Source organism: Gossypium arboreum, chromosome 4, assembly GCF_025698485.1.
Source record: "Gossypium arboreum isolate Shixiya-1 chromosome 4, ASM2569848v2, whole genome shotgun sequence".
Taxonomy (NCBI): Eukaryota; Viridiplantae; Streptophyta; class Magnoliopsida; order Malvales; family Malvaceae; genus Gossypium; species Gossypium arboreum.
In genome coordinates this window covers 90483291-90499314 of record NC_069073.1, presented here as the reverse complement: position 1 = coordinate 90499314, position 16024 = coordinate 90483291, and the positions used below count along the sequence as shown (strand labels likewise).

General features: G+C 33.5%; 1 long non-coding RNA gene across 1 annotated transcript; it reads left to right on the top strand.

The window, feature by feature from the left end:
- Positions 1-7206: 7206 nt before the first annotated feature.
- Positions 7207-7896, top strand: LOC128291854 (uncharacterized). Its single transcript, XR_008281791.1, has 3 exons — positions 7207-7364; positions 7466-7539; positions 7607-7896. It is a non-coding gene; the product is annotated as an uncharacterized LOC128291854 (long non-coding RNA).
- Positions 7897-16024: the final 8128 nt, after the last annotated feature.

The window sequence follows — 16024 nt, the reverse complement described above, 5'->3', positions numbered from 1 at the left end:
AATTTAGATAAACAAACCCCTTAATTTTTAGGCTAGATAATAAAAAAAAAGTAATTACTAGTACTCTTGGTTCCTTTGGGTTCGACAATCTGGTCTTGCTAAAGCTATACTACTGTTCGATAGGTACACTTGCCTTCATCGTGATAATAGTTTGTTTCAAGAACGATTGATTATAAATTTTTAAAACCTGTCGCGAATATCACGTATCAACCCCTTTCCACACGGTCGTGTGGCCTCTATTTTGTAATTTTGCACAAAATTTTGTGATATGTTCAATTTAATCCTCGTACAAATCTCAATATGTTTCCCAAGTTTCGTAAATTCAGTTAAGTCCCTAATATTATGACTGCCCTAAAATCTATGATCCTATAGACTGAATTAAGACTGTATTACGTGTTTGATTTGAGAGATTACTCATGCCTACTGTCATTGTACTTCTAATAAACTGTTATTATTATTACTGCTTTTTATCTTACTGATTGCATGTTAAGCATGTCTACTACTACTATTGAACTGATTCCATGTTAAGCATGTTTACTGTTTCTGCACTGTTCTGTTATAGGCATGTCATATTACATAGCATGAGGTAGGATGATATGACCTAAGGAAGTACTAGCAGTTTAATAATCTACAAACACTGGTGGTTTATCCACAACTTACTGGCAATGTATTTGTAAACTTTTTATTTGAAAATAATGGTAGTTTACCCACAAATTTTTACTGTCAGTTTTTTTTGCAAATTGCTGGTGGTTTATCCACAATGTGGTGTGTAATGATAGATGAGTTCTGGGGAACTTTTACTATGGTGTGTAACGGAGTTGGGTAGGATCTTTTCTAATCAATTGAATTTGCATTGTCATTCATAAGCATGTACAAGCAAACTGAGAATTCTGAAATGCTATACTGATGTGTTGTAACACCCCGAATTTGGGCCTAGAAGTATTGGGCCTTGAGTGGGGGTCCGTAAGAAGGTTGTATGGGAGCCTGGGTTCAAGCCTTGGCTCTTGCAATTTATTTTGGGTTTTTAAAGGAACACGGACTTTGGCCTTTAGACCTTATAATTAATTGGGGATAAAATATGACACAAAAAGCCTTGTGGCTTAGTGGCAAGTAGCGTGTGGAGCATTTAAGGGGAGGCATAGGTTCGAATCCCATGGCAAGTAAGGAGCATTTATTTTGCTAACAGGGGGCGGCAAGAGTTGGTGTTGAATTTAAACTCTAATGTTGGAGGGATCCCACATCAGGAAGCTAATATAAGAGTGGTTGTGAAGCTAGCTTTAAATAGAGGGAACCATGAGGAGAGTAAATGCACCTTTCTTGGCTGATCCCTTTCGCTGTATGGCGTGCTCGTTTGGGTTGGGAGTCGGCTAAGAGTGCTCGGAGTGTGGATTAACTCCAGTCTCCTATTAGGTGTGTATTTCTTACTACTCTAGCTATAGATGGCTACTTCGGGCCGCGATGGGCCGAAAGGGGTCATGTGGGCCTAATGGGCCTACAGGCCCAATTGGATAAGTTGTTTGATTGTGTAGTAAATATTGGGCTAGGTTAGGTGAATCTAATATTTGTGGCTAGATTTGGGCTAAGCGGCCACACAGTGTGTGGGCCCATTTGGGCCGAGAATGGGCTTTAGAGCCATTAGTATTGTTATCCATGTTTAGAATACTGTAGTTTACCAATTATTGAAATACCCTCGACTTGTAAAATTACCAAAGTACCCCCGATTTACATAATTACCGTTTTACCCTCGACTTACAGAATTACCGTTTTACCCTCGATTTACAAAATTATTGTTTTACCGTCGATTTATAGAATTACTATTTTGCCCTTGATTTACAGAATTACTATTTTACCCTCGATCTACAAAATTACAGAAATACCCTCAATTTGTAAAATTACCAAAATACCCCTAGTTTGTAAAATTACCAAAATACCCCTAGTTTATAAAATTACCAAAATACCACTGGTTTGTGAAATTACCAAAATACCCCTGATTTACAAAGTTACAGAAATACCCTTGACTTTCTAAAAATTATAGAAATACCATTGGTTTACAAAATTACTGAAATACCCTTGGTTTGTAGATTTACCAAAACACCCTTGTAGGATGAAATGACTAAAATACCCCTATTAGGTAAAAAGATAGTAAAGCCCTGTAAGGTAAAGTGACCGTAATACCCCTGTATGGTAAAATGACGAATATGCCTTATGTTCCGTATGGTGATGTGCTTAGGATTTACATATATTGATATTGGAATAGTTGAGTTTGAGTGATGGTGGTGGTTATCGTAGGTGATTGATTATGGAAGCGTTTCAACTTCAACTGTAATGTGTGTACTAACCTTCGTAATAGCTTAGATTAATATTTCTTTGAAAAGCGAAAGCTTCATATTTTAGTGATTCGGGAATTAATATTTAGATCTATTTTCACGCACGTTTAAGTTGGATTCTAGCGGATATGGGGTAGGAAGGTATTTGGAACGTTCTTCAACGAGTAGATCTCGTGGTAAGTATTGAACCTTCTTTCCATTTGTATCTTGTGGTTTAAGAAAAGTGAAAACCCTCGTCGACTAAGGCTAAAAGGGTTTTTGGTGTTATTTGGTTTGTTGGTGCTAGTGAGGATTAAAGGCTACCGATCGAGGAGTGTGTGAAAAGCTTTGATCATTGGATTGACTAAATCTAGTCATCAACTTCGGCAAAGGTATGAACCCAAGGGCCATTGTGGATGGTGGCTGAATGTGTAAGTGATGATAATAGGTAGTTTTCGATTTGGTTTAATAATAACATGGTCTAATCTATAAGTGGTTGATTATAGGAGAAATCGCATAGGAGATCTCGTCAAGGAATATCGCAAATCAGGTGTGTAACGAACCCTTTTTCATAGCTTAAAGTGATAAATGCCGAAAAGCCGAAATGCCGAAATTCTGGCATTTCAAGGACTTGTGAGCAAGTGAACGCTCACTAGTTAGTTAGAATCGATGAGATGATGATCGGGAACAATGGAAACGGTAAGGACGTGTTTTTGGCGTTCACGGTAAGTTGGGCCTCGAGGGGCTGAATTAGGCCCAATAGGCTTTCGAGCCCATTTGGGTAAAATTGGTAGAAAATGGAAATCTGCTAAATTGCCTGTTAAGACTATTAATACTATTATGGATATAGGCTAAATGGGCCTAGATGACAAAATCGGCTAAGTAGGGCCCATTAGGGGTTTTAGGCCCAATAACTCGGTTTCGTTAAAAGTGGGCTAGAAACGCGGTTTAAACAAATGAATAGTTAGTAACTGATGATGAACATGGAAAAATCCCTAATTTTTGGTAAAATTACGATATTACCCTTATAATATGAAAATGACCATTTTGCCCCTAGGTAAAATGACCATTATACCCCTAGGGTTTATACATGAACTTAATGTATGGGATTTTGATAAACATGATATGTATGATATGCACATGACATGTATGATATGCACATGATATGTATGATATGCACATGAGATGTTCATAAATGCATTGGGTTGGGTTTTTATATGGATGGAGGAAGTGCAAAAAGGGCTTATGCCCTAGTTATTAAAGGGCTTATGCCCCAGTTATTAAAAGGGCTTATGCCCCAGTTATTAAAGGGCTTATGCCCCTGATTATTAAAAGGGCTTTGCCCGATTATTAAAAGGGCTTTGCCCAGTTGTTAAAAGAGGCTAGGCCTCGGTTATATGATAAAGATTATCTTGCCGGTGGAGAGTTATGGCGGGGTGGGTCGAGTTAATCCCACATGGTGTGTTGGTTGGTGCGGTGGAGAGTAGCGGATGGTAGGTTGAGTAGTCTCCCAAATGGGTTGCATTCTTTCATTTGACATTACATGTGTTATAAAAATGGGCCTATGGGCCATACTGTTTCTGATAAAGGCTTTGCCCGATAATATGAAACTTGAAAAGGCTTCGGCTCGGTGTTATGAAATATGAAATATGAAAAGGGCTATGGCCCAGTATATGTTTGAGATTGGATTTTGGCTTAGACCCAATAGGCGTTATTGTTTTGGGCTCTGAAAGGGCTTGTTGCACTGCGAGTTTCCAAACTCACCCCTTTCCTTAACCTTGCAGTGAGCCTTGATGTGGGGACTTGGGTGGAGGGATTGAGAATGGCCACGTGATTGTCTTTGGACTTTTAAATAAGCGTTGGTTTTCATTAGTTTCCTTTAATTATTATTTATTTTTGGGTTGTAATAAGGCCACTTTAACTTTCCTTTTATTTCTTTTCGGGATTATTTTAATTTTAATAACTTCAAACACGGTTGATAATTATTCAAATGGGCTAGACTTAGGACGTGTTTTCAAAGCGATACTTGTTTTCAAAAGAGTTCAACACCACGATTAATCGATTTATCAAAGTCGTTCACTTAAACAAATTTAAACTCGATATAACAAAGTGTGGCTATGGTTGTGAGCATGTCTAGGATTGGATCCAATCAAAGAGCTTGGTACTTAGCGACCTTCATGGCTCACCTCCTCTGTCTCGGATACCTACGGTGCCCACTTCTATACACTTTGTTAACTCAACAAAATATATGGTTTTAAAACACTAAAACGGGCGTGGGTTTTCAACTCCAATGTGGCACGTCAAATTCGGCCATAACGTCTGGGCTGGGTTTGGGGTGTTACATGTGTTGATCTAAAAAGTTATTATTTTGTATGCCTTGTCTATTGTTTTGCACCGATTTTCTTGTGTTTAGACTCACACTAAGCTCTTTAAGCTCACCCCCTCTGATTTCAATCTTATTAGATAACCTGCAAGGTTAGGACACAAACTCAGCATTCGAAGGTCTCAGTTTAGATTATTTTCATTAAAAGTATTTTAGACTTAAAATTTATAATTTCTATTATTTGAGAACTGTAATACTTTATACGAACTGTGGCATGTAGGAGCAGAGCCAAGGGGCTGGCATGGGCCCTGGTCCCCCCTAAAATGTAAAATTTTTATTTACTTTTTTAAAAATTTAAAATTATTTAAGGTAAAATTGCACTTTGGCCCCCCTAAAATTATAAAAATTCAATTTAATCATTTACAATTATAAAGATACAAACTATAAAAAATTAAAATTTCATTCGGCCCCCCCTAAAAAAAATTTCTGGCTTCGCCCCTGGTGGCATAGGATTTTTAATTTGAGGTTTATTTGGCATGCATGACGTTTAAATTGATCTTAGGCTATTGAGAAATAGATTTTGATTTAATTATGCATGAAATACTGGTTTTCCATTAAAACTATGTTGAATATCACTTTTCCCTTGCGATATTATGTAAATGAGATTTTTGAAAAGTAAATAAATTGGAAATAAACTAAGTTTTCAAAAATAGTCACCATTACAAGGAAAATGTTAAAAACAATTGATTTTCGAAACTCGTAAATTTTAGTTAAAAAGAGATAAGAAGCTAAGTTTTCTTGTAAGATAAACAAATATTTTAAATAGACCGTTTTAAAACTTTGATAGTTTCTCTAGGTCATTTCAGTAGCTAGTGTAACTTTCAGAATTTAGTCATAACGTTTAGGTTGGGTTAGAGAGGTTACACCTCCCCACGTAAATATATCTCAATTACATTATATAACTGTATTTATATGAAAATATTAAATTTAAAATTATTAATTATGTGCAATAACTTAATTAAATGATTATATTTTATTTTTAAATGATTGTTATATATATTTTTTTATATTTAAAATATATTAATGAGAACAATAATTAGTTAGATTTGTACCATAACTTTAATAAAATTTACAAAAATAGTTCAAAGTAATTTCAAGATTATTTTATTTACTCAAATATGATTAATAATTTTTATTTAAATTTTCACTTTTTCTTAAGATAATATACTGAAATTTATTATTTTTATTTCAATTATGAATTTTTCTAAATTTTGATAGAAGAGATTGTTATAAAAAATAATAATATTGTAAATAGAATACTTATATTTTATGGTTATTCTTATAGATGAAAAACTATTATTAAAGGTAAAAATGAAATAATATTATAAGACTTGTTATAAAGAGGAATAATTTCATATAAAACCTCACAAATGGCTTCATTATGCACTTCGGACGACTTCAATCTTTTCTTTTCCACAAATTGGTTTACTAAAAGTAATTAAAAGTTTATTGAAAAACCATTGGAAAATAATATTATTATTTGTTTAATATTATTTTTCTTGACTTTAAGGACCATAAAATTAAAAGAAAACCAGCATTATCTTTCATGTATATCTAGTATATTTATCTTTTTAAAAGAGTGTATTTGGACGAGAATTTTTTATGTATCAACTTTTGTAATATTTTATGTATTATTAATTTTACAAATAATTTATATTAATTATTTTAAAAATAGTTAAAATTCATATTTCATGTTCATGATATTAAATAATTTAAATATCATTTAAATTAATTTATTTTTATTTTTCAATATCATGTCTAAAATAGATATTGTAACTTTTAATAATATTTTTGTCAATAATTCAGAACATTTAAAATTAACAAACTACACTTTTCACAATCCTTTTAAAAATTATATATTTTTTAAAAACACTTTTAAAATTACAATAATAGAGTACTAACCCTTCAAAAATATTTAATACGTATAATTACTTTACATCCATTATATAACTTCATGGTTGCATGATGTATATATAATTATTACAATAATTGTTAAAATCGATTAGTTTTATTTTTTTAAAATTAAAAATTATTTTGTATACTTTTATAAATATTTATATATTTCTATTTTATAATTTATAATTTATTCAATATTATTAAAAAATAATTTAATATTATTATTTTAAATATAATTTACATATTAAATATTCTATATTCTCAAAACATCAAAAAATTCAAAATCGTTATCTTTATTAAAATATGTCACAAGTTTTTGTATTCTTTATAAATTTAAAATTTATTTAATGTACTTTTATTTATAAAAATTTAATTTTTTATTTTTAAATTTCAAAATTGAAGTACAAAGGTTAAAATTATTTTATTAAATTCAAATTACTTACCATGTTTTTTTATTTACACGGTTATAAATGAATATTTTTATTTTAAAATATTACATTAATGAATATTACATCGTAGCAACTCTCATTATTATTATTGTTATTATTATTATTTTATGTTTTCAAACTAAACTTTTTTTTCCCAGCAGCCATCTTCAGCGTATGGTACTATTTATACACACTAGCCTTAAACGCCGCTATGCTTCATATCATACAATTTGGGTATTTCCTGTCTCTCTGCAGTAAAAGCAATGAAAGAAAATTTGTAGGGTTTATCACCTTTCTTCTCTTTACTTCTTGTTTGCTTCTCTGCTCAACGTCTGCTGCCCCAGAAACCAGGTTATTTGATTAACCCCCTTTAAAACCACTCCTTTTTTTTCTTTTTTATTGATAATTTCCTATCTGTTTGGTCTAAAAAAATGTGTCCAAATTGTAAACAGGTGAGGAAGAGTTAAAAGCTAAGGCAATCATTCAACCTGCTTTATCAACACATGCAAAAGAAGATTTCTCCGATGTAAGATTTCCATTTCTTTTTATTTTTATTAATAATGATTTTAATTTTGGGGTGTGGTTGAATGAAGTTGATGGGATCAGAAGATTGCAATGAGAAAGATGAAGAATGTGTGAAAAGAAGGATGATTGCAGAAGCTCATCTGGATTACATCTACACAAAACAGCATAACCCTAAGCCTAAGCCTTAGAAACAATCCATATAGACTTATTACAAATGAATAATATACTAAACTAGTGTGAAAATTTCTGTAGCTATGGAAGTGGTATGAATCTATATATTGTCCAAAGCCCCCAAGGCCTTAAAAAGCCATAAAAATATAATGTATCTGCTAGTATTTATATACTCAGTGATTTCGTATCAGCAAGTTAGCTTGTTGAAAGTTATATGTGAATTATATCACTACCAAAAACCAGCAGAATTTTCTTCAGTGACGGAATTGACACAGACAAAAGCACCTTAATGAATGGCTGTAAAATCAAGGGTTTGAGTTTGAGACGCTGCAATTTTGATGACTGGTGTTTCCCTCTTTTCATAAAAAAAAATTGCAATTTGGTCCAATATGCTATTGTTCTTTTTTACAAAAAAAATAAAGTCCCTGAAAAAGGAGAAGCTCGACCCTTTTTCTTGATTCCTCTACCTTTCTACCTTACTATTGAGTATTTTATAAATTGTCTTTCTACTACTACTATTTTGTTTTTTGATCTGAAAGAGGACTTAAATCGTAAATTAACTCATTGTTCGACACAAAGAAAACCCCAAGGCATCAGCCTTTACAAAAGGAACAATACGATCGGGGGGGTCTGGGCAAATACACCAAAGATCATTTAAATTAAAAGGTGGTTGCTGTCCAGTCTGGCCATCAAGTCCGCACACCTATTGGTCTCTCGATACGTGTGTTACAGGCATATATGTTCCAAATGATCAAGGAGACATCTGCAATCAGTGATAAGATCACCAAGTAATCTGTTACTCATATCAGCTTTGGTCAAAAAACTCAAAACAAGTTGATCTTCAACTTCGACTTCAAGTTTAGTTAAGTTTCGTTGAAGAGCAAGGGTAAGACCATCCCTTAATCCCCATAATTCAGCTTCAACGCTAGACACTAAAGGAATATATCTATACGACCCCACAACCCAAGCACCATGATGATCTCTAATGATGGTGCCCGCACCACTTGTGCCAGGGTTACGTATCGAGGACCCGTCAGAATTCACTTTATGCCAGCCCACACAAGGTGGGTTCCAAAGAACACCAAGTATCAGGTACTGGCACTTGTTTAAGAGAGCCAGCCAAAGCAAAGAACTCACCTGCTTTACACAAAGCCAGATTAGTAAAATTTCGGTTGCAGGTTCCTTTACTAAAAACGATAAAGTTCCTATACAACCAAACTTCCCACAAACAGAAGCAAATTATCAAGAACATAGGTATACAATGGGAACCATGGTAATGTTTTGTCGAGGCATTCCGCTTTTGCCAACTTTTCCAGCTAAGATAGTCGAGGGAGCGTGAACTACCTTCCAAATTCAAACTCTCCCACCACCGTTTACTAACAGTACAATGTCTCAAAAGGTGTTCTTGTAACACCCCGTACCCGAGACCGTTGCCGGAGTCGAACACGAAGTGTTAACGGACTTAATTCATTAATTAAACAGCTTATACAATTCATTTTAAAATTTCCAGACAAGCTGGCTAACTGCATCACAGTCGCTTTAAAAATCATATCTCGAGTTACGAAACTCGAAATCCAATTCCGTAAATTTTTCCTGAAACTAGGCTCATATATATATCTACTAATTTTTTTCTAAAATTTTTGGTTGGGCCAATTAGTACAGTTTATTAGTTAAAGTCTCCCCTGTTTCAGGGTTCAACTACTCTGACCTCTGTGTATTACGAATCAGATATCTCCCTGTACAGAGCTTCAATGACTATGCCGTTTATCTCTAATAAAACTAGACTCAATAAGGAATCTGTACATATAAAGCATGACTTCTAATTATCTTTGTAAAATTTATGGTGAACTTCCAAATTCAGAATAGGGGATCCAGAAATCGCTCTGGCCCTGTTTCACAAAAATTTAAACATCTCATAAAATATAGCTCATATACCTGTTTTGCTTATTCCATATGAAAATAGACTCATCAAACTTCGATTCCATAACTTATTCATTATTTAATTCCATTTCTACTATTTTTAGTGATTTTTTAAACTCACGTCACTGCTGCTGTCTGAATCTATTTTATGGTAAATTTTACCTATTTCATGGTTTCCATGGATTAGCTAGCAATTTGACATACATAATACCAAATATGATCATGATTAGCCATTCCAATGGCTAATCATTATAAGCATTTCTATTTCCATACCACTCAATAACCATATCATAAGACCATATATACAAAATGATTATAATGCTATACATGCCATACTCAAAATATACAAGCCATTATGCCAAGATGGTATACGGATAGTGTGGCGTGCCTCCGACCGTTTCCGATTTCCGAGCTGGCTTGTCAACACTACAAGGAATGAAAAGGAGGGAGTAAGCATTAAGCATAAATGCTTAGTAAGCTCACATGCAAATAGCAAGTAACATAACCATATAAGCAAACATAAAACATCATTTGCATAATCATCACCAAGACATTCATATCACCTTTTCATTTATCATCTTACCATATTGTTGTTATATCGAGTTTTCAACCCGAGGGTTAAGTACATACCTGTTCAAAGTATCCATTTCACAACACTTACCAATACGTCCCTTTCATCTTGAGTATTCCTCCATTTGAGTAGAACTTTACCCGTTGAACACATCGGAATATAATTCGGATACATGGATAACTTGCACATAAGTGCCACATATTCAATCAAGCAATCATGTAACCGCCCATAAGCGAACTCGGACTCAACTCAACGAGCTCGGGCGTTCGCATCCATAAGTGAACTCGGACTCAACTCAACGAGTTCGGATGCCTAGTTACATCTCACGAACTCGGACTCAACTCAACAAGTTCGGACATTCGCATCCATAAGTGAACTCGGACTCAACTCAACGAGTTCGGATGCCCAAATATCCCGATGACATGTCACTTGTATCCTAATCCATTCTTGAGGTTCAACGGACCTTTTTCCCAATCATGTGTCTCAACCATCTTCTACGGAATGCCGATATCCGATACTCGGTAGTATTTCACATTTTCCAAGTATATCACATAATTTGACATATTATCAAACAATTATCACAAGTATAATATTTCATAATAATTATCATATCATTTAAAAAACATTAAAACATTTAAAATAATAACTATGTTACCAACATTTACATATGAACTTACCTCGTATGAAAATGGCTATTTTACCATTTCGTCTACAACTTGGTATTTTCCCCATTTTAGCCAATTTCAGTTTTCCTTGCTCTATCATTTAAAATATAGTCTAATTAGGACTCACATTATTCAAATTGACCCAAAATCATATTTTTGAAAAATTACAATTTTGCCCTAAACTTTTGCATATTTACACTTTTGCCCTAAAGCTCGTAAATTAAAATTCAGCCTATTTTCTTATGTTTTATGACATGCTGATCATTTTTCCTTCTATGGCAACATCAAATTCTCACTCTAACATGTACTTATGACTATTAGGTATTTTTACCGATTAAGCCCTTTTGCTCGTTTTCACTTAAAACCGAGTAGCACAAGTTGTCTAACATAATTTAAAACTTCATATTCTATCATAAAACACCAAAATACACAAATTTCACCTATGGGTATTTTTCCAAATATAAACCCTAGGTTAAATTATTGCTAGCATAAGCTAAATCAAGCTACTAGGGACTCCAAAACGTAAAATCATTAAAAGCGAGGCTAGAACGGACTTACAATCGAGCTTGGAAGCTTGAAAACCCTAGCCATGGTTTCTCCTTGCTATATTCGGCCATGGGGTTGAAGATGAGCAAAATTGGCTTTTAATTTTGTATTTTAATTCATTTTACCCTAAATGACCAAAATGCCCTTACTACTAAACTTTCCAAAAATTCCATCCATGTCCAATTTTGTCCATAGACTTAGAAATTGGTAAAATTACTCTTTAAGGACCTCTAATTAATAATCTAATTCAATTTTATGCAAAATACTTCTAGAACACAAGTTTTGCAATTTATTCAATTTAGTCCCAAATTTCAAATTAGGCACTTTATGCATAAAATTTCTTCACGAAATTTTCACACAATCATGCAATCATATCATAGACCTTAAAATAATCATAAAATAATTATTTCTATCTCGGATTTTGTGGTCACGAAACCACTATTTCGACTAGGCCCAAAATCGGGATATTACAACTCTCCCCCTTGAGGATTTTCGTCCCGAAAATCTTACCGTAAAAGTGGTCTTCACTTTTAATCTCATATTTGGTGTCGAAGAACTTGCACTTAGACTGTACCTCCAATACATCTCTTCAATTTCTCATATGATCTAAAAGCTACGATCTCAACTCTCAACTGTTCTTAAATTTTCAACCCTTCTTAATTTCCCATGATATCATGACATAAAACACGGATCTCAACTTGATTTAATGGAGACCGAATTCCAAGAAATCCAACAATCAAAGAGACCGAAATTCCATGAATCGATGAGTAGGAATTCATTCAATACAGATGTGATTTATAGATCTCGCCAAACATTTAACAATAGGATACATCACATTTTCCTTTTTCCGCCATAGAAATAATTCTGATATGGCCTCAAGAATAATCCTTCTCATTTCCATCCCAATATCAACATTAACAAGGATAATTTTGATAGATCCCAATGCTCGGCTTTAACCCCTTTAACAACTCCGATTTTATGTAACATCGGATGCTCTAAACTATCACATTACCTCACTGTCTTGAAACACATCACAATTCATACAACAATACATTACTGAAAGTCAGGAAGTCTTTGCTCAATGTAGACTAGTCTAGTTCAGACGCTTCGGTTACCAATATTCTCATCTATCCGAACTCTGTCAACATGTAATAAACTTTTCAGCTTTCACAAGATGGAAACCTTATCATTCGTAGTGACTTAAACTAATATTCAACTCTTTCTAATAAATATAGACTTCTCGTTCAAACTATTTACTCTTTGATCTGTACAAAATGAAATTCTATTATCAAACTTGGGAAAATAATCCGACATAATTGTCACATGAAATCTTTCAAATAAATAATTTACCATACCGACTAAAACTCGCGCTTTTATCACCTATGCCTTTCTTGATGTCAAATCCTTACGGAAATTAGAAAAATCCCAATACTAAAATCACCACATTACCAAGATCAAATTAGAAGTATAGTCATATTTGACATGATTATCACGAGTGAAGAACGTACTTGAACATGAGTTGTAATTGACAAATTATGGAACAAAGATAACAAGAAAACCGAATAAAGAAATCCAAGATAGAAAACCGAATAAAGAAATCCGAATAAAGAGATCCGGGATAAAGAAACCCAAGATACGATACTATTGGGAGAATCGAAAACCAAATTCATAGAGAAAATACAGAATACCACGATAATTCTTTAAAGAAAGAAAGTCCAAAAGAAAACATCATTTAATCCCACTGAAATCAAATATAACAAGATCAATATATCTTCCCATACATATATATCGGATGAAGCATCAAGTAGAAGAAAGCAGAATCATAATATCATATGAATTCTCTCATCAATTCTTATCGAACGAAATGAAATAGAATACCCGATAAAATAGAGCAATATAAATTATAAACCAATCGGACTACCAATGCTTTCATCCAACACCGAATTAGAAGACATTCCCATATAACAAGAATTTCTTGAAGATCAATAGCCATAGAAATATTTACGAGAACGGGTGAACACATAGAACATCTCAAAAGAGATCGCTAAATATGTCCGGTCATAATCATCACACTCGGATAATTCACATTTGAAATATCATTTCCCAACTAGTTCTGCAGTCACAAATTTCATATTAAATCATTCACTAAAGAATGTCGATTCTGAATAAATTTTGATTTACACTTTTCTCGACCTTGCACTTGAGTAATTGATTTACCAAGGAGAATTCCTTTTCTAACTAGGACGATTGCATAACTCCAATAATTTTTACGTCAATCCGATACTTTACGCTCGACTTTACTTATCAGCTCATTTTCAATCTCGGATCATACTTATAATTATTCTATCACTTTGTACTCTTTGGGTTCTCAACCGGAAACTTATTCAATACTAATCTCATGAAATTCCATTATAAGTACCACTTGGTAAGGGGAGGGTTGTAGGACCTCGACTCGACTTTCTTATACATACACATATGACACAACTTCCATCATCATAGTAACATCATCAAAATCATGTCATTCATTCATGTTGGCTTACACCAATTTTCCTATTGTCCCATTTAGACAATATACTTATGCATACATTCTATGTTTTCTAGACGACTTTACTTATCCATTCATTTAATTAAATTAATTCATGCTCATGACATTATATAAGGCCAAACAAACATAGATATTTGCATCACAATCACAACTTTCATTTCGTGCATCATCATGTACATATCATTACAATCATACAATTCAGGTCCAACAATTTAACATAGATAAGTTCATTTCATTATAATCCTTTATCTCATAAAAATTGTATATCATTAACATTCATCAACATTCAACGTCCAATCAAGACAAGGACATTTTCATTCGTATTATGATATTATGACCTTTATTCATACCTCTACTACTTTTTATTTATTCCGTTCATCTTATCAAGTAAGCCACATACACTACATCGTATGAGCATTAAGCAAATATGGATATTTATCACAACATGAACTTTCATCTCACATATTATCACATATGTATCATAAACTTTTATTCATACTTTTCTGAACCGAGACTTATCATAATCATAATTTTACTCAAATAGCTTCACATAACATTGAACATGGTCGGCACATTTCGGTTGGAGAGTACCTGTCTAAATAAGGCGGTACTTATCTGGCGTCGGAAGACATCACACTATCACGGATCGGTGGCATGTATAGCTAAACTTTTACACATGCTAGGTTAGTCCGAGAACCGACTAAACCTGCTCGATACCACTAAATGTAACACCCGTGCCGAGACCGTTGCGAGTCGAACACGAGGTGTTAACGGACTTAATTCATTAATTAAACAGCTTATACAATTCATTTTAAAATTTCCAGACAAGCTGGCTAACTGCATCACAGTCGCTTTAAAAATCATATCTCGAGTTACGAAACTCGAAATCCAATTCGTAAATTTTTCCTGAAACTAGGCTCATATATATATCTACTAATTTTTTCTAAAATTTTGGTTGGGCCAATTAGTACAGTTTATTAGTTAAAGTCTCCCTATTTCAGGGTTCAACTACTCTGACCTCTGTATATTACGAATCAGATATCTCCTGTACAGAGCTTCAATGACTATGCCGTTTATCTCTAATAAAATAGACTCAATAAGGAATCTGTACATATAAAGCATGACTTCTAATTATCTTTGTAAAATTTATGGTGAACTTCCAAATTCAGAATAGGGATCCAGAAATCGCTCTGGCCCTGTTTCACAAAAATTTAAACATCTCATAAAATATAGCTCATATACCTGTTTTGCTTATTCCATATGAAAATAGACTCATCAAACTTCGATTCCATAACTTATTCATTATTTAATTCCATTTCTACTATTTTTAGTGATTTTTAAACTCACGTCACTGCTGCTGTCTGAATCTATTTTATGGTAAATTTTACCTATTTCATGGTTTCCATGGATTAGCTAGCAATTTGACATACATAATACCAAATATGATCATGATTAGCCATTCCAATGGCTAATCATTACCAAGCATTTCTATTTCCATACCACTCAATAACCATATCATAAGACCATATATACAAAATGATTATAATGCTATACATGCCATACTCAAAATATACAAGCCATTATGCCAAGATGGTATACGGATAGTGTGGCGTGCCTCCGACCGCTTCCGATTTCGAGCTGGCTTGTCAACACTACAAGGAATGAAAAGGAGGGAGTAAGCATTAAGCATAAATGCTTAGTAAGCTCACATGCAAATAGCAAGTAACATAACCATATAAGCAAACATAAAACATCATTTGCATAATCATCACCAAGACATTCATATCACCTTTTCATTTATCATCTTACCATATTGTTGTTATATCGAGTTTTCAACCCGAGGGTTAAGTACATACCTGTTCAAAGTATCCATTTCACAACACTTACCAATACGTCCCTTTCATCTTGAGTATTCCTCCATTTGAGTAGAACTTTACCCGTTGAACACATCGAATATAATTCGGATACATGGATAACTTGCACATAAGTGCCACATATTCAATCAAGCAATCATGTAACCCGTCCATAAGCGAACTCGGACTCAACTCAACGAGCTCGGGCGTTCGCA